This window comes from Gorilla gorilla, chromosome 3, assembly GCF_029281585.2.
Source record: "Gorilla gorilla gorilla isolate KB3781 chromosome 3, NHGRI_mGorGor1-v2.1_pri, whole genome shotgun sequence".
NCBI lineage: Eukaryota > Metazoa > Chordata > Mammalia > Primates > Hominidae > Gorilla > Gorilla gorilla.
In genome coordinates, this window is record NC_073227.2 from 149,912,071 (window position 1) to 149,926,856 (window position 14,786).

Here is a 14,786-nt window from a genome sequence, read left to right on the forward strand (position 1 = left end):
CCAAATTAATTTTTTTATTAAAGTAAAAAAAAGGTAGGGATAAGAGAACTTTCACAGTACTTTAGGTTATTTATGAGAGGGAAAGTGCTACTTTGTAATGTTCCTATTACCCTTAACACTGTTATACATTTTTTAGTATTGGCTTGTAGATAAGCATTTTTAAGTCTGGTGAAATATGGTAACTTTGCATATTAACTGGACTTATAAATATTTTTGGAGAAAATGTTCTTATATATGAAAGCTGAAAGATATAACCTTGTTGAAAAACCCATTCGTATTGTGATTTTCTAGGTGTGAATTAGGTAACTTACACGACGAGAAATGAAACAACGGAACAAAAGTTCTCCGTGCTACCCTATTCCATTATCTACTGTCATTATCATTCTAACGTGTATTATAATAGTTTATTCTTGATGTTAGTCCCATGTGTGCATTATTCATGGATTTATTAAAGTATCTTTATTTTTCTTACAGTCACATACTAAAAGTATATAGTACTTAATTAGTATCATAATTTCAACTCAAATAATTATCAATGCATCATGAAAATCTGTAAGTTGGAGCTAGCTTCAATAAGATAATTAACATCTGCTAAAGCTGCAAACATCACTAAAGTTATAAATATATTTAAAAAGTTTGATTGAGATAAGTGCTTGTTTTAGGAATACCTTTCATAAAATGTTTACTTTAAAAGTAATATAATTAAAAAAACTAAAAGCAGTTCATTGATGTTTATCATCAGTTTCTTTTTATATTTACTCTATAAAAGTTAAAAATCTCTCCTTTTCTATATTTTGAGAATGGTTAATATGAAGCCTATGACATAGTTAGCATTATAATTGTCAATATCCCTTAAGAGGTATTTGAGCCAAATAGATACAGTTGGAAGTGGTTTGTAAATAATTATCAGAGCACATAGTATTTTGTTTCCTGCATATCATTCACATCATGTATTTCAAAAGACTGTAAAACCAAAATGCAGTATTGTTTGATTTTGACGTTAGTTTTTTCCATTTTATTTTGAATATTATAAGGATAAGAATGACAATTCCAAGCTCTGACATGTAAAGAGCTTGGGAATTGTCATTTCTCTCCTTATAATATCAGCATAAGTAGAAAAACCTGAAAACTTGAAAATCAATGGCTTTTCCTGGACCCATGGGACAACTGAAATTTTAGGGAAAATCCACCTCAAAATCTACAGAGAGAGGCAAATGCAGACAGTTCCAGAGTTCCTGCTGACTTGGAACAACCACTGAAAGTCTTTTTTAGTAAATATAATCGATCTGCTAAAAGAGTAGGTAAAATAGAAGCATAAAATGCACGATTAAAACTAGAAAAGGCAGGAAAAGAAGTCTCTGGCAATGACTAGACAAGTACTATGGTTTACATGAAAAGAAATATATCAATAACCACTTTAAGTGTGATTGGTAAATATGCCAATTAAAAGACAGAGATTGTCAGAGTAGATTAAAAAAATAAAACCTGACTATATGTTGTCTGTAAGAAACCCACATTAAACGTGAAGACTCTGATCAGTTACAGGTTAAGGGATGATGCCTTACATGCCAACAGCAGTAAAAACAAAGCTGGGGTAACTATATTAGTTTCAGACATAGCAGACCTCAGAACAGTAAAAATTATCAAAGATAAAGAGGGGTATTTCGTAATGATAAAGAAATAAATTCTCCAGGAAGACAGAACAATCTTAAACATTGATTCACCTGCCAGTAAAACATCAAACTATGTGAGGCAAAAACTCTTAGAACTGAAAGGAGAAATAGACAAATCCATTCCCATAGTTAAAAACTTCAATGCCTCTTGTCAGTAAGTGGTAAGTCAAACAGGCAGAAAAACATTAAGAATACAGTTGAACTGAACAACAAACATTATCAACAAACTTGCCATACAATTATGTCAATTTTTATTTTTTATTTTATTTTATTTATTTTTTTGAGACAGGGTCTTGCACTGCTGCCCAGTTGGAATGCAATGGCGCGATCTCAGCTCACTACAACCACCGCCTTCTGAGTTCAAGCGATTCTCCTGCCTCAGCCTCCTGAGTAGCTGGGATTACAGGCACCCGCCACCACTCCTGGCTAATTGTTTGCATTTTTAGTAGAGAAAAGGTTTCACTATGTTGGCCAGGCTTGTCTCAAACTCCTGACCTCATGATCCAAATTATGTCAGTGTTTTATATAATATGCCATACAACAAGAATACAATACACATTCTTTTCAAGCTCATCATATTATGGAATATTCACCAGGATATAGACCACATTCTGGACCATAAAGCATAACTTGACACATTTTAAATAATAAAAATCATCCAAAGTATGTTCTCAGACCACAATGGAATTAAACTGGAAATCAAAAAGAGAAAGATAGCACACCTAGCATACAGAATTTTGTTTCTAATACAAAGCACATAATACATATGACAACAAGACTCCTTTGAGAAATAGCTGACTCTAAGACTGAGAAAAAGATATCTGAGATAAGCTGGGAGCATGTTGCAGTAACAGAAAGGAAGGAAGTGCTAAAACAACAACTCGATAATGAGGGTGTGTCAAAAGAACACAGGGACACACTGAAAGAGCAACCAATGGCCAAAGCTGGAACAATCTGATCAATCAAATAAACAAAAATAGTATTGGATTATAACCCAAAGTGTAAAATATATATATCCATTTGTCTATGGTGACATAAATAAGTGATTGTAAACGTAACATAAATTAACGGGAAAGAATAGACAAATCCTCCATACAAATAATTCCAAATCATTTATATTGATACTTCACCTTAAGTATAACTGGTAGTTTCATTGTCCTAGATGCAGAATTGCACTTAATCTCTTAGATTTTAGTACATATTTCACTTTCCTACTTTACTTGCAATCTTTCAGTCTGAAGCCTGTTTAGATCCAGAATGTAAGTCTCTTTTTTTCAGCAGCTGACAGGCAGGGTAGCTGCCTAACAAAATAGGCTGGGAGTGAGAATTTGGTGGTCTACCTGCTCTTCATACAGACTTCGAAAAAAACAAAAAAGAAAATCTGCTTCTTTTCAGGTTCCAACATGAATGCTTGAATGCTGCCTTGGGTTCATTAGGCCTCCAATCCTGAGTTTCTAGAGTTCTGTGGTGACATATAGGCTTTCTTCTATTTATACCTTTCCTCCGACACTTTAGGTATGATTTTTCTTCTTTTTAGTAGTATTTCCTTCTATTTTTTATCTTCAGATACTGTGATTCAGGGTTAAGGTATTTTCTGTTTTTGCCAAAGAGGGAGGTTCTCTTTCTGTGTTTTGTTCCTCTTGTTCTCTTAGAAGTAATTTCTGAGAGAAGAGTACAATATATCTTCATCATCTTGAAACTGGAAGTCCACAGTTGGCTTCTTAAGGGTCATTGTTATGTGATGACAAATCTCATTTGAGAATGCTATAAAAACAGGCTCACTAGCCTTATAACATTCTACTATACCACTCATCAATAATGAAAATAGCCTTTTGAGCAAAAGTGTGCATTTTATGACATTTTCAAAACATTTACATATCCTGAAGGGAAATACAAAATATTTTACACCTCTCAAGCTGTGCTGACTAGAGGTCACCACCATGTTACGTTTTATCCTCCTAAGTGTCCATGTAGAGTTTAGTTCTCCTCTAAAATTAATAAATCTCCATATAAGTAAAAGGAAAATATAGACCTAGAGTTGGTGATAATATAAAAAATGTAAAGATAAGTCAACAGTTGATCAAAATTTACCCCAGTATGTGAAGGAGACTGAATCAAAGAAATATTCGTCCAAAGGCTACAGAATCTATGCTTTCTTATTTAATTTGAAACAATCAATTTAATCAGACAAATGATATTCAAATACACCGGAATAAGTCGAGACATTAACATTAATAACTTTCATGTAATGTTATTACATGTCAATTGTAATTCTTATGAAAATAAAGATTCCTTCCTTCTTTCCTTTCTTCCCTCTCTCTTTCCTATCTATATTCATTCATCATATATTTATTGCCTACTATTTTCCTGGCACTTTTCTATTGCTGGGAATCTTGAAGGGAAGAAAAAAGATGGAAATATTTTCCTTCATAGTGCCTACATCAAAGTGGAGAATAATAATTGGTAACCCTTCCATAGTATTTACCTATGTAAACTTACTGTTTTCTTTTTAAATGAATATTTAAAAGCTTGTAAGGAACAACAACAACAACAACAAAACCCATATAAAAATGGGCAAAGGATATGATCAGACAGTTCTCAAAAGAAGACATACAAGTGTCCATACAAACATGAAAAAATGCTTAGCATTATTAATCATCAGAAAAGTACAAATCAAAACCACAATAGGACACAATCTCACACCAGTCAGAATGGTTATGATTAAAAAGTCAAAGAACAACAGATGCTTGTGAGGCTGTGGAGAAAAGAAAACACTTATACACTGGTAGGAATGTAAATTAATCCAGCCACTGTGGAAAGCAGTTTGGAGATTTCTCAAAGAAATTAAAACAGAGTGCCATTTGACCCAGCAGTCCCATTACTGGGGATATACCCAGAAGTAAACAAATTATTCTATCAAAAAGACACATGTACTTTTATGTTTATCAGTGTGTTATTCACCATAGCAAAGACATGGAATCAACCCAAGTGCCCATCAATGGTAGAATAAAGAAGTTGTGGTACATATTCACCATGGAATACTAAGCAGCCATAAAAAAGAACAAAATCTGGTTCTTTGCAGCAACATGGATGCATCTGGAGGCCATTTTCCTAAGTGAATTAATGCAAAAACAGAAAACCATATGTCACACGTTCTCACTTATAAGTAGGAACTAAACCTCTCAAAATAATGGAACAATAACCGCCATAAGTCAATTTAAAATGTGCCCTTTCTTAAAAAACAAAACCAAACAAAAACAGATTACCCTAAGTTTCCAGAAACAGTCCTCTTACCTGGGGTAAGGCACTTCAATATGCTATCTAGTAAATTTTCTCTTTTACTAAATAAGCCTAAACTCTTTGCCCTGCCTTTGTGTCTAGAAGAGAAGGAAAGAAAAGAAAAACGATGAACCCTCTAATAGCTTGTACTTCCACCTGCTGTGTTTTCCCAGGAACTGTGATGGATGGCTCTTCGGGAGGAACTCTTTGTACAGGGACAGGAGTCCTGCCTTCCCCTGTTAAACTATCAAAACCTGTTCACCTTTTGTGTCCATACTTTCTGGCTGCTGCTCAATTTTCAAGATATAGCCACCATAGGACCCTGTCATCTCCCATCCCTTCCAACATGTGGTCATCTGTCCAGAGTTATATCAGCCTTGCCTACTCTTTCCTGACTTTTCACCCACTACTCGTCAAGTTTCCCAGATGCTTCTCCTGAAATTCAGGGCAAAGCAGTAAACAATGCCAATCTTTTCTTAAACAGTTGTGTATCTTTCACAAACACTTAAGAAACAAACAACTTCATTCTTCTTTTAGATATTTCATTCTTGGGCTGGACGTGGTGGCTCACAGCTGTAATCCTAGCACTTTGGGAGGCTCAGATAGGAGGCTCGCTTGAGGCCAGGAGTCAAAACAAGCCCAGGCAACATAGTGAGACTCTGTCTCTACAAAAACGAAAAACAAAATTAGCTGGGTGTGGTGGCAAGCACCTGTAGTTTCAGCTACTAGGAAGGCTAAGGTGGGAGGATCACTGGAGCCTGGGAGGTCGAGGCTGCCGTGAGCTATTATTGTGCCACTGCACTACTTCAGCCTGCGTGATAGAACGAGACCCTTTCTCAAAAAAAAAAAAAAAAAATTATTTGTCCTAAAGTGAGTAACATTTTTGATGGGGAAGAGAATTAGTGGCACCTGGAGAAGTCTGTTGATGCCAATTATAAACAGAATCACAGATGATGTGTAAAATCTTTATACCTCGGTGAGGGTTATTTTGTTTCTTTGTGTTTTGACACAGGTCCATAATTAGGCCATAACTCGTCAGCCCAAATTTCAATGTGACCTTTATTTTTTAGCAACTGCATCTTACTGTACACCAAAAGACTAGTTTCTATTTCTGGAAAAATGAAAACTAAAGAGAGGCAGAGTGATCTTAAAGTTAATTTGGTTACTGAAGATTATTATTTTTTAATACACAAAGAAGAATGCTTTAATCTAGGAACAAAATAATATCATTAATGGAATAGCTGAATATTTCAATGATATTTCTAATTTTATTATGGCTTCTTGGTAGATAATCCCTGCCCTGCTGCATTCAATTGGGCAGAATTATTGTGTCTCATAAGGCTGTCAAGTTAATCTGAATCATCGATGTTTGACAGGCAAATAAAAATGAAAATTATTGTTCCCAAAATTGGGGATTATAGATCTCCTACAGAAACATACATGTGCAATTTAATAGTGATAATCCTTCAATTTAGATGAGCAGCATTATCTGCCTTGATAATTTTTAATATCAAGGTCAGGATTTTATCTTCCAGATCAAAAATACTTTAAAAAATTATTACTTGGGCGACCATATACACACCGTAAAAATAAAAGTAATCATCTACAGGTCTGTTTTTTCCCTTAGAGATATGAAAGTAGAATTATAAACTATGCATTTGTAGGTTAAAAATAATCTCTTGAAGCTTATTTTCAATCAAATTTTCTAACAAATTCAAACCACTCTGTCTCTCTTAAGGGAATTCATCACTATGGTTATTTCTCCACTCAACCTGTCCTTTTAGATCTCTAAAAAATGGAAGAACAATTTACAACTTTAAGAATGTTTACTGAAGCTGTTTCAGGAAGCCTTGACCTTTAGCTGCAGTTCTCATATGCAGGCCTTGTGACTATTTCATTTTATAACATAACAAAAAAAAATAAAGAAAAGTAATGAACAAATATAATCAAGTATGCTACACCATTATTTTAATCAGATGCTGCTAATGGCTTTCATTTTTGTATTTTGATGATCAAATTAAATAGCTTTATACAAAGTGTAATTTGAATGATCTTGTACATGTTCTTATTTCAGTGGGGACTGAAATTCCTGAGCATCTTTTTATTGAACATTTAAAATAATCTCTTTTTAGATGCCAAACTCTGAAATTAAAGGATAAAAAAGACCAGGTTCTTAAAGCATTGCTTTAATTAATATTTTTATGATTTGAAAGTATAAATATCAGTGGCAATGAATTGCTTTTCATGTCAATCCAGCTCAGGATAACATTTATATTTTGTAGAAATATGTAAATAGTAGAGGGTTCAGTGATAAAGTATTCACTATAGACAATAGAACAGAGAATAAAGGACACTCAGATATTGCTTTCTGTTTTTCCTATGTTTTAATCATAAAATATATACTAAAATGCAAAATTGTGTGTATATATTACATATTGTTACAAAATATAAAATGATTGTCATATATAATTTTCAAAACCATGTTTCCAAATAATAGATAACTTTCATACCTATATCCTTTTATCGTTTTGAAGACTGCTTTTAAGGATTTTGTCTCATCTGAATCATACATCCATGTTTTCTGAAATAAGCAGGTATAGTACACCTATTTTGTACATGAGAAATCTGACTCAGAAAGTTATATATATATATATACATAATATCACCTAACTAGTGAATGATGGAGCCAGGACTTGAAACAGGTTTCCTGACTCTTAGAAAAATCATAAAAATATTAATTAAAGCAATGCTTTAAGAACCTGGTCTTATTTATCCTTTAATTTCAGAGTTTGGTATCTAAAAAGAGATTATTTTAAATGTTCAGTAAAAAGATGCTCAGGAATTTCAGTTCCCACTGAAATAAGAACCTATACAAGATCATTCAACATCCTTTAATATTTCCACAGAAACCTCAAACTGGTAAACTTGGTTATATAAGGGTAACATTTGCAGTGCTATAGATCTTGATCTAAATAAACTATCTTAAGAAATTCAATTCAATTTTATTGACAAATTGCCTGCTCTGTACCTGGAAGTTTGCTGTTCCTGGATAAAACATCTGCACATGAAACCTTAACTCTGATCTCAAGAAGCACACAATTGGCAAGATAGGTAAATGCATGATGCAGTATGATGTAGTGCAACAGCTGACAATTAAGGAATATACAGGAAACTCAGAGGAGAGAAAAGCATTTGCCTCTTCTTGAATTGAGTAGGAAAAATGTGGTCCCTCAAATTTCAATTCAGACATTATGTACTAAGAGGAGACAGGACATTGTCAGCTTTGTTCAGCCCTCCATCTTTATCACCTACATAGTGCAAGGAACTCAGTATTATTCATTGGCTATGTTAATGTACTTGCACAAATATTGTAATTAATAAACTATTATTTATCAGTAGTATATAGTACAAACTTATGTTGAGTGCAAGTCAACATGCTAGTTGCTTCATATTATTATCTTTAAATATTACATTATATTTATTCCATATATTTACATTATCCTTAATTGCCAGAATGTTGCCAAAGGATTACTGTGATCTTTATTTTATGGGTGCAATTATCGAGACTTAGGTTGAAAGACTTGCCTAATTTCACATAGCTAATCAGTGAAAGAACTGAGAATCAAAACCAGATTTACTTGGCTCTAAAATCTGTGCTCTTCTCTTGACTACAATCTGCATCCTATTTCAGATCTCTTGAAGGTCCCATCTGACTCTGCTTATTTATTAAAGCACCAAAAAGGTCTTACTTATAAAATCTATTACCCTTATGTCAGAGGAATCCTCCTGTGTATATATTATGTGTCCTCCCCGCCTTCCTATCCTAAATATTTTGGGACTATTTTAAATGACTGAAAGGCCTCAGGCTTTTTTGGGGGGATGGAGAGTGGATTTAGAGATGGCTGCTCTGCTTATTCATCATGATTTTAGCTCTGGATTTTCTAATAGAAATAAAGATGCAAGTGTTGCCAGAATTTGTGCCCTTGAAGAATTTACTATTTTTCACAGTAATTGTATTTTCATAATGTTTTAACAGATTAGGAAATTATCTTCATTGGGCCTGGTGAATTACCCTTACTAGCTTGTGGCTTCTCATTGGCTCATATTAGAAATGTGCTTATGCTTATAATGAATCTTACCAGGACTAGATTAAATTCTAATAATTTCTCCAGGGATGAGTTAGAGTGGGAACTGGCTACCCGTCTTAGACAACTGAGGAATGAGATCTTAATAACTGTGGTTTGGTCATTAGGATTTTTATTTTCTATCATATTACTTATTGTTTTGCCTTTTGTTTTTTACTTTATTACTTTGGGGCTTCATCTTGTAAAAAACTGTCTTTCTTTTTTCTTTTTTTTTTTTGAGACGGAGTTTTGCTCTTGTTGCCCAGGCTGGAGTGTAATGGCGCGATCTCGGCTCACTGTAACCTCCGCCTCCCAGGTTCAAGCGATTCTCCTGCCTCAGCCTCCCGAGTAGCTGGGATTACAGGCACCCGCCACCAGGCCTGGCTAATTTTTGTATTTTTAGTAGAGACAGGGTTTCACCATGTTGGCCAGGCTGGTCTCGAACTCCTGACCTCATGATCCACCTGCCTCGGCCTCCCAAAGTGCTGGAATTACAGGCGTGAGCTACCGCGCCCGGCCATAAAAACTGCCTTTCTACTGTCTTTGAAATTTTTATTTGAAATTTTTTCTAACTTAATTTGAATGTACATTTATTTTAAATATTCTGTTTTTGTAGATGAATTTATTAACTATAAATACATTTTTCCAAGTACTATGTTTATTGGATCACATAGGTATTAATATGTGGTTCTGGTCATAATTTGGTTCTAAGAAGTATAATTCAAAATTTCAGTTTATTTTTAACTCAGTAATTATTTTGAAGCATATTTTGTTATTTTATAATTATATTTCATTATGGAGAAATAATGTGTGGATAGCTTCTACATTTTGGAAACCACAAATATTTTTTCTTCTGAGCTAAAATATGCTTGCTTTACAAATATTTATGGAGAACTTGAAAAATCATAACATTCTTTTCTGTATCTTCAGTTGTCTATATTATTCTATTAATGAAGCCGCTGATTTTGTGTATTTTCTTGTATGAATTTTTAGTTGCTAAGAAAGGCTTACCAATTGTCCTACTATGACAGTGTTTTTCAAATACATCATTTACATTGCACATATAATGCTACAGTGTGTGTTAAAGTTCATTGTAGTACAATTGTCCTGAAGATTTATAATTTTTAACAATGTAAAATATTTATCTTTATTAAATTTGACCTTTAATTCTATTTTATATTGCATAACATTGCCAATTTTATTTTTTGTCATTGCCTACCATATTTTGCATATTCTTTATTTTCAAAATTTGTGTTGTTTTTTGATACATAGCATATAATTGGATTTTGGTAATGAAATATTTGTCATTTAATAGGGTATTTATCTATACTTCTTAAAATTTTGAACATCACATTCATTTCTGTTATTTTATCTTAATTTGCCATTCACTCATACAGACTCTTTTAGAACTTGTGTTAAATTGATTTACTCAAGCTCTTGTCTGTTTAAATCTGCTTGGAATGTTCTGTTTTCTTAGCTTCTCTCATAGAACATGTATATAGTATTTCTCTACCTTTTTCCTCACTCTCTTCTAGTTGTCTTTAAGAGCTCTTTCCCCTTATCTCTCAAATACTGAAACACCTTAGCATTTTGTCCTATGTCCATATCTTCTTATTCTGTAATCTAACACTAGACACTTTCATCTAGCTCTTGGTTTCAAGATCTGTGTATATTCTAGCATTACATTCTGGGACTGTATATTCAAATTATCCTTAAATATGACAGTTGAATACCCCATAAACACCTCAAATTTGATATATCAAAAAGATGGGCTATTTACATTTGCCTTCCTCAACCCCAATGTTTTTCTCCATTGCTCTTCATCTAGAGCATGATCACGTTCAATTGCCCAAGCCAGAAAATTAAGTGCTATTCTTGATTTCTCACCTTGGTTCATGTTAATTGTACTGCTTACATATATCCTGAATTCATCTGCTTATTTACATTCTTACCTCTACTATCTTAGTTCAAATAATCTTAAATTCCAGCTCATCTTAAATTCCAGCCTCAATCACTACAATATATTCAAATGCATCTCTTCCCTTATTCTCTGTTGGTTCATCTTCTGTATTATATCTGTAATCACCTTTCTAAAATATATAAATGTCATATATGTTTTAATAAGTAATATTATATATATATATGTGGTTGTATTTGTCCATTTTCACACTGCTAGAAAGATACTACTCAAGACTCAAGACTGGGTAATTTATAAAGCAAAGGGGTTTAATTGGCTCACAGTTCCACGTGGCTGGGGAGACCTCAGTAAACTTACAATCATGGCGGAAGGTGAAGGGGAAGCAAGGCATGCCTTACGTGGTGGCAGGTGAAAGAGAGTGAGGAAAAAAAGTGTTACACTTTTAAACCATCAGATCTTGTGAGAACTCACTATCATGAGAACACCATGTGGGAAACTGCCTCCATGATTCAATCACCTCCCACCAGGTTCCTCCCTTGACATGTGGGGATCAAAATTCAGATGAGATTTGGGTGGGGACACAGTGCCAAACCATATCAATGGTCGTATCATTCCTTAGCTTAAAATCATTTGATGGTTCCCCATTACCTGCAAGATAAGAGCCAAACTTTTAGAACACAGCTTAAATATCCCTTCCTGTCTTGGACCATGCCTACTTCTCTAATTTCATTTTCTACCCCTTCCCTTCCCAACTGTATGCTTCAGCAATCCTTTTACTTTTATTTAAAAGGATCACTTCAGTTAGGATGTTGCTGTCCCTACTCAGCCTCTCCTGACCAGACAAGTCTGGGTTAGGTTTTAGGTTCCTCTATAGAACACTGGTTATGTGTCCTTCTTCATGGCACTTGTCACATTAAGTTGTAATTAATTAATCACTTGAATGAATCCCCACCTGACTATATGCCTTTTATGAAGACCTGCCCATTGTCTGCCATGCTTTCCCTTGTATTCCTAGCACCTTGCATTGTGAGGGCACAACACACAACATGGTGAATGAATGAATTCATTTATTTCTACATATTTGTATAAAGACACAAGAGGAGGTGAGAACTTAATGGAAAGATAAATAGCATTTATTTAACACACAGCAGTGTGCTAAATGTTTTAAAATGCATTACTTTTTCAATCTTTGAAAATTCAAAACAAATAGATGAAACTAGTGTTAAGAAAGGTTAAGCAAACTTACTTAAGATAGCATAGATAGCAACTAACAGAGCTAAGATACAAACTCTAAGTTATTCTTTCTTCTGCTCTACAATATTTATTCATTCATGCCAAAAGCTTAGGAAATAATTAAAGGGAAGAAGTAGGAGGCATCATTAATTTCCTTGGCAGAAATCCATTTAAGAGTCTTGGAACATCTTATAATAGTGAGTCTGTGATGGTTGTTTTGGTATCTCGACAGTACTAAAAGCTCCCCTATTTCTATTATTCCAGATCCCATGTCAACAACATAAGATTTGTTTTTTTATTCTATCAGCTATAGTCTTATTATTCAGTATGCTCAACTCAGTTCAGAGATATTTATGAATGTATCACTGAAGGCCATCTGTCCTAGGGGTATGTGAACAAACACAATGACACCTAGAGAGAATAAGAGAAAATGATTGAAAATATTGATCATCATTCTGATAAAATTTCTCAGAATTCTGTGGTACCAAGAAGGAGAGGGGCCCAGCTATCCACTGCTAGTTGCAAATATTCTTTGACTAAAGTAAGAGTTTGTTTTCGTGACATATTTACTATATCAGGCACTGTTCTGTGTACTTTACACCTATTAACTCAATTTTACTGACTAGCTAGAAATAATTTATTGCCATTCTTTAGTTTTATTTAGGAATTTGAGACATAGAAAGGTTAAATAAATTACCTATGCTCACATAAATTTTAACGGATTTGAAAACAAGCAGTGTAACTCCAACGTCTGTGATTATAACCATTATGCAGGGCTTTGGAGAAGTGTTTAAAAGTATCTTTTTCTATGCTACTTCTTTGAATATAAATTTTATTTGTTCTTATTGTTTGCTCGTGTTCTTATTGTTTGTAGTTAAACTCCTTGTTCTCACCTCTGCTAGGGATCCTTTTATTTACTTGCTTGTCACTAGAAAAGTGATATATTGTATCCTGTATTTCAATTCTATTGGATAATAGCAAGAGCAAATTTGTTTATAGGTAAAGAAAGTTGAATTTCTAAGCCTTTCTGCTTTATTTTGTGACTTACATGTTTTTATGTTTATATTTCCATAACCAAGATGGCCTTAATGATCCTCTCAGTTTGACTAAACTTTACAAAAGCTTTTTCCTGTGTCTGGTACCCTGACCTACCTTTTCCTAGAGCATTTATTTTAGAAACCTTGTCATTGTAAATGCCTTTTCTGCTCATTTGAGGTGTGTATTTTTTAAAAAGTCGTTTGCCAATTCCACATCCCAGAAATGTATCAAGCATCTAGGAAACATAACTGCAATGTCATCTAAGATAACACCTTAATCACCCAGTCTCTGTGGGAGGGAAGGAGACCAACCGGTAGTCTTCTTGCTCCAAATTGTAAAACCTACCTCCTGTCATAAATTTTAAGATTTATTTTTTCTCTAAAGCCAATTAGCAAGCAAACACAGGCAGCCTGTGAGCTCCCTCTCAGCCCAGCCTTTAAAAATCCTCCTGCCCTTTGTTGCAATGGAATTGAGTTCAAACTTAGTTCTGGCCTCTCTGACCTATTGCAGTAGCCTCAAAAATGTTCTTCCTTGCCTGTTTAATTTTCTCAAGTGCAATTTTGCTTTGACACCTTGTCTGTAGAAAACACATATTAATATCATGGTGAATATGTTGACAACATAGATTGGTCTTTTCCAGGTCTTAATTCTTTACAAATGTTCAAAATTTTAAGACTTTGGTGAAGAAGATCTAGGTTGTAATGTTGACATTTTTTGAAAGAAGAAGTTGAATCTCAGAACACTCTGGTGAGCTCTTGTTTAAGATCAAATGAGAAAGCATGTTCTGGAGAAGAAAGTACATTTTCTCCATTTTGAGTTGTGAGTTCAAGGCATTACATCTTTTTAAGAGGATTAAAAAGGCAAAGATTGGAAAATATACATATATGTAAGCACATTATTGAGAGGTGGGGGCTGGGTAAATTTTAACTATAAGGAGAGTATAAACCAACAGATGTTAAGAAATAAACATTCAAAAGGGAAAACCTAGATTCAAAAGATAAAAAGCACTTATTTAGTCATATACTTCCTTAGGCAATAACATGATCTACTCACTAGTTTAGTAGGAAGAATCACTGTGAAGATGAGACAGACTATCTGGGGAAATTACGGTTGCTTATAATTGTTTACAGTTATTTAAACATTTTTAATGTAACCAAAAGAGGGAGTGGTATGCTATTCTGACTACTACTTTTGTTTTATTGAAAAATTCTCCAGTGGTTCCCATTGAAGACTGACTGAAAATAAATTTCCCCTTACTTTGGAAGTTTTTAATTATACTCAGTTATTTATCTGTCTTTTTCTTAGGGATCTGTACTTTTTTTTCAAAAACAAAAAGAGCAGTACATACAAGTAGGAAACATTTAATTTTTTCTGTTAAAAAACCCACAATATTTGCATATTTTTCAAATTGCTTTGTGTGCTTTCCAAAGCAGTGTTAAGCAAATCAGCACATTTATCTAAGGAGAAAATGATATCCTAAAATACTTTGAGAAACCTAACTTGTGAAATAGCTTCTAGCGT